Source organism: Notamacropus eugenii, chromosome 1 (genome assembly GCF_028372415.1).
Source record: "Notamacropus eugenii isolate mMacEug1 chromosome 1, mMacEug1.pri_v2, whole genome shotgun sequence".
Taxonomy (NCBI): Eukaryota; Metazoa; Chordata; class Mammalia; order Diprotodontia; family Macropodidae; genus Notamacropus; species Notamacropus eugenii.
Genome location: NC_092872.1, coordinates 129,200,725 through 129,206,741, shown reverse-complemented (window position 1 = coordinate 129,206,741; position 6,017 = coordinate 129,200,725). Strand labels below are relative to the sequence as shown.

General features: G+C 40.3%; 1 pseudogene; it reads right to left on the bottom strand.

Moving 5' to 3' along the window:
* Positions 1-1,730: 1,730 nt before the first annotated feature.
* Positions 1,731-2,491, bottom strand: LOC140529073 (protein ABHD13-like; annotated as a pseudogene).
* Positions 2,492-6,017: the final 3,526 nt, after the last annotated feature.

The following is a 6,017-nucleotide window of genomic DNA, read 5'->3' as shown; positions in this document are numbered from 1 at the left end:
CCCTACCAAAAGCAAACAAACAAAAGCCCCACCAATCTCCCGATCATACTTCCATTCTGAACTAAAGGGAAGTTGGGGTGGCTTTCTCCAGGCCTTAGCACAAGCCGTCCCTTCCCCAAGAGAAGCGGACATGCGTCTGGCAGGGATGGGGGTGGAGAGGTGCTGGGTCCCTCAGATAACTCAGCTGTGTTTAATTCTGTCTGCTGTGGAGGCCCCGGCCAGGCTGGGAGCCGGAGGGTCGGATGTGATCCAGCCCTGGGCAGCAGACACAGAGGCAGCACTCTTTTCCCCTATTCATGCAGTGAGGCGCCTGCCTGGGACCAGCCTCAGCGGCTCAGCACCAGAAGTTGGGGACCAGGGAGAAGGCGGCCTCAGGGTTTTCCTTATCTCAGAGAGGACGCCAAAGCAGCTCTGGGAAGCGAAGGGATAGTCTGGCTGTTCTGTGCCTTGGACAGACCACATAGGGAGAATTAAATTCAGTTCTGGGCCCTATATTTTAGGAAGGACATTGATTAACTGGGGAGTACCACACAGAGGATGGCAACCAGAATGGTGAAGGACCTTGAGGCCATATTATAGGAAGATAATTTGAAGGAATTAGGGATATTAGAGAAGACATAGGGAGGATATAATAGCTGTCTTCAAGTGTCTACAGGGTTATCATATAAAAGAATTAGATTTGGTCTGTGAGGGCTCAGAGGTGAGAGCCAAGTCCAACAGGTAACAGTTTCACAGAGGCCAATTTATCCTTGAGGTCAGGAAAAGCTTCCCTACGATGAGAGGTTAGGGTGTACAATGGGCAGCCTTGAGAGGCAGCAGGTTCCTTCTCTTTGACAGTCTTTAAGTGGGATCACAACTGGTCATACATGTTATAGTGGTGATACATTTTAGGCATGGGTCAGACCAAATGGGCTCTGAGGTCTATTCCAATTTTAGAATTCCGTAATTGATGAATTCTGGCCATAGTGATGCAAACACTGAAGGTCACCGTGGATCTGGCCCGAGCTGGACCTGACTCAGGCCACTCCCCTGGTAGTTTGAGTTCAGCATGGGAAAGAAATGGGGTGTCGTTGGATGTTCAACAGTTAACAAAAGGAGATTCACTAGTAGGGGCTATGTCAAACATATCACAATAAGGATACAAATTGAGGATATGTTGGGTTGAATCAGTCGAGCTAAGCTCTCCTGCCTCTAAATTGTCCATGAGGTCCATCAGCCAAGCATCAGAGACCACCTGAAATTCCTGTGGCTATTTTCAACACAGGTAACTAAGAAGTAATGTCAATAATCTGAACCTTTAGTCCCTTGAGTCAACTGAATTGAGAGGATGGTTTCAATACCTTTTAAGGAAAAATTATCCTAACTTACATGGGGGTGAAGAAATTAAGATATTGATCCCACTACAACATCTTGGTTTCAAAACCCACTCCAGGGGGTGAGTGTCTGTGTGAGGGATGGGATTGGGTGCTGAAGCATATATCTGAATATATCTGACCGATCCTTCTTTATCTCACTTGCTAGATCATCATTTATGTCATGTCCCCGAAAAATGGTTGGCCCCCAAGGCTCTGTTTTTTATTTTCCTTTTGACTTTTTAAGCTCAATTTTACTCCTTAGACAACTCTAGATATAATAATACAAAATTTGGAATGAACATCCTTTGTCTCTTTAAACTAATCAAATAATATACAATTGTTACATTAGATGAAGGGGTTGGGTTGTATTTTTATTTAATTATTTATTGACATTTCTTCAGGGGAGGGACTTTTTATTATTTCTTTGATGAACTGCTCAAGTACAATGAAATAACTTTGGCATTGCCATGTGTCATTATGAGTTCCATCTGGTAAAATTACTAATCTTTTAGTAGGAGACAGGGATAGTTCATAAAGCTGCTTCATCATTATTGTTGGAATTAACTTGTCAGATAGCCTAAAGATGAAAAGAAAAAGGCATCCTGCATTGAGAGAATTTTTTTCTGTAAGAGGGGAATTTATTTTTGGAGTACCACAAAGTAAGATATGACATTGGAAAGAAAGAAAGAAAATAAAGTTGTGACTATATATGGGATGTTTAGAAACATGTTCTCTATCACAATGGCCGGAATCCTATGGGAATTTTCAGAAATTGGGTGAACGGCCATTGCTTCCCCAAAGGAATGGCCAAAAAGAAAAATTCTGCTTTATCAAGGTCAGGTCTGGCCATTCAGCTTCAAAATCTAAGCAAGATCCTTCTTTACTTTCCTTCTCTTCACTTTTCCCACAACCTCTACAATCAACAGGCTGACTCTCAGGTTAACCTCAAGCAAAGTATTTGGCAACCTGTGACCCATACTGCCTGTGTTTCCATGCAAATAAGTGACAGTTGGGGAATACACTGAGTCATTTCCAGTGTATCTCAGAAAAATAAGATTGAGAAGCACTCCATCTTTGGTTCTGATGAAAATATTTTCACATGAAATACCAGCGGGCATGCATTGTTTTTCAGTCATTTTTCAGTTGTATCTGACTCTTCATGACCCCATTTAGGTTTTTCTTGGCAAAAATACTGGTGTGGTTTGCCATTTCCTTCTCCAGCTCATTTTACAGATGAGGAACTGAACAGAGTTAAGTGACTTGCCCAAAGTCACACAGCTAGTAAGTGTCTGAAGCCAGATTTGGGGAACATGTAAGGGGAGGGTGGTCATGGTGATGGTAGCTGTTCTGAAAAATAAAGCAATATATCATTGAATTTATATGGAATATACTATTAATACAGAGGTTCAGAAGTAAGGTAATGCTACTGCACAAATGGAAAGCCACTATTAAAGGTAAAAAAGAAATATAGTGGAGAACCCAAGACCATGAAGCTAAGCTATCTGTCAACAAGCTCCATGTGATCCATGACTTTTCCATTGTAGATCTCCTTGAACTATTATTCTATAGGTATTTTATTCATAGAAGCAGGGTTATTTTTTAGTAAGTAAAGTAAGGATTGCTTTCTCCAACATGCTCCTTAGACTATGAGATGGCAAGAGACATTAAGCCAGGAATCATGCCATGGCCCTGATTCTTCCTTAAGCTCTCATCCTCCTCAAGCTGATTGGCTGCCATATTCTCCAGAGTTCCTGCCTCCTATCTTAGGCTCCCTCCTTTCCTCTCTCCACTCTCTTAGTAATGTCCTCCATTCTCACAGGTTCAATTACTACCTCTATCCTGTTGACTCTCAGATGTATATATTCAACACTTGTCTCTCTCTTGTGCTCCAGCCTGCATCAAAAACTGCCTGCTGGACCTCTCTTCCTGAATACTCTGGAGGCGTATCAACTTTAATATGTTCAAAACAGAATTAAATTTTATAAGACAAGAGGTCTCCTCTTCTTCGAAACCTTCTTTAATTCCTCCCAATTGTTAATGTTCTTTCTGTCTTCAGATAACTTGAATATGTTTCTGGCAGATCCCCCAGTAGGATGTAAGTTTCTTAAAGTCAGGAACTATTTCATCCCCATCTTTGTAACCCCGTCATCTAGCATAGGGACTGGTATATAGTTAGTGGCTTAATGTTTGTGGGCCCATCAATTCGGGGAATGACTAAATAGATTGTGGTACATGGTTGTAACGGAATATTACCTTACTATGAGAAACAATGAGTGTGATGAACATAGCATGGAAATATTTACATGAACTGATGCAGAGTGAAATAAGCAGAACCAGGAAAACACGATACACAATGACTAAAATAATGTCAATGGAATGAACAACCACAAAACATTTTAAATAAAATGTTGCCAAATTAGAAAATACAAGTTTGACCCCAGGAAGATAAATAGTCACCTCCTCCCATTCTCTTGCAATAGGTGTGTGTATGGAAAAAAAAAGGTGTGTGTATGAGTGGAAAGTTGTGCCAGGATGTTGAACAATGCAAATATAATATTTAATGTATGAATTATTGTAGGTTTTTTTCTCTTTTAAAAAAAATTCTTTGCTGGAAGTAATAGGTCTCTGGGAATGGGAAAGAAATGAGAAAGAGATAAACGGATAAATCTAGGTGATGTAAGACAAAGATGTAAGTATAAATTTGTTGTCAAAAATGTTTGTAGAATTAAATTAAAATGAATCATTTTAATTTATGTGCCTTCATGTCTGCATATATATCTAATTACATATGCCTTTGCAGTCTGTTATCTGGGTTAGACTATATTCCTACATTCATGTTGCTATGTGTGTTGACATGATGAGTGGTGCTGACATCCTCCGGTTTTGCATGTTGATTTTGGACACAAATACCTGGACATGCATGTGTTTCCAAATGAATGTCTAGGAGCATTCATGCATTTGTGTCTGAGTACATGTATCTGTATGCATACATACCTGTCTGTGTTTATGGATGCACAGTTGATTATGCATTTCTGTGTACTTGTGTATCTGGGTGTATCTGTGAGTTTCAGCACATATCTTAGTATGTATGACAGAAGTCTGTCCATTTTTTAACTCAATTACAAACATTTGCATTTATTCAAGCTCCAGATTTGGAAGCTAGAGAGAAAGAGTGCTGTACTTTCACCACCTCCAGGAGAACAAACAGAAACTTAAGACACTGGGGTGATGTTCTAGGGTTGGAGAAAGTGCCACCTAAAAACCCCTTTCCCCACTACCACACAGCCCTACCCCCACCACCCTGTTAAGCTCTATCACACATTGACTGCCTCTGGACTGGTACTGCCCCTGGACTTACAAGCCAGTTCCTCTCTGCAGCTGTGTGACAAATGTTACCCATTCTCAACCCAATGATAGGTACCAGAGATAGACAAAAGGAAAAAGTGCCACCCTCAAAGAGTTTATTTTCTAGGGGGTTGACTGGAGTTCTTTGATGCTTCATCAAAAGGTAAATCTTGGATTGCCAAATGCCAGCTAGCATGAGTTCTGGCAGGGCCAATGAAGCTGGCAAGGTTTTGAAAATGGGTCTGATAACAAACAGACTGTGTGTCTATTGTCTGAGACCATTTCAGACAAGCCCGTCCCCAGAAAGCTGGCTGACAGATAAGGATTTTGTTTTGGGTCAGAAGTCATAAAAAAGGTTCACTAAGGTAGGAAAGGGATGGGCTCTGACTCAAGAGGAGGCCTGCCCCATGAAGAAATGCTCGATTCTTTCTTGCAGATTTAAAGTGATGCAGAAGTGATAAGCAACAGTGCTGAGACGGTCCCTGCCCAGGGCACAGCTGGATGACTCTCAAGCTTCATCAGCATACCTTAGGGTACCCACTCTCTCATGCCCATATTTTCTAAGCAGGCTCAGGAGGCTTCTTTGGTCACTCATCTATATTGATGCCACAAATCACCAAAAGATGAATATACTTCAGCACAGAAATATAGAAGTTTCACCCAGAAAATTCTTCAGAACAAACCATTTATTCAAGGAATGTCATACACAATAAATGTTCCTGAAATTCCAAGAAAATATTAGCATATAGGATCATAGGCTTTCCAGCTAGAAGGAAGATTAGAGATAAAGAAATCATACAGTCTAATTTTAGAGTTGAAAGAACTGTCAGAGTGACAAGGTCACACAGATAGGAAGTAACCAGGATTTAAACCCCAGGTCTCTGATCCCTGGATAGAGAGCTTTTAAAAAAAAAGGTTTGATTTTTCAAATTAGGAACTTTAACAAATATGAATATTTCGATATACAAAAATCACAGAAGAAGAGACTGTATGAAACTGTGGATTTCTGTTACATAGTTTAGGGATTTTAAAGGTGCTTTTAAATGTAACGTAGTAACAAAAAGACCCCACTTTTCTATTTCTGCTACTGAACCTCCTCTCCTCTCGTTAGTGTATTTTTTTAATGTCCCAAGGAAGCTTTTTCCTTTCTTCTTTTTTCCTTTTAGCATCACATTTTTCCTATCACTTTTTCCCTTACAGCAAAGTGTTTCCTATGGCAGTGTGATAATAATATTAGCATTTATATAGCGTTTAAGATTGGCAAAGTGCTTTACAAACATTTTATTTGCTCCTCACAACAACCCTGGGAGATAGGTG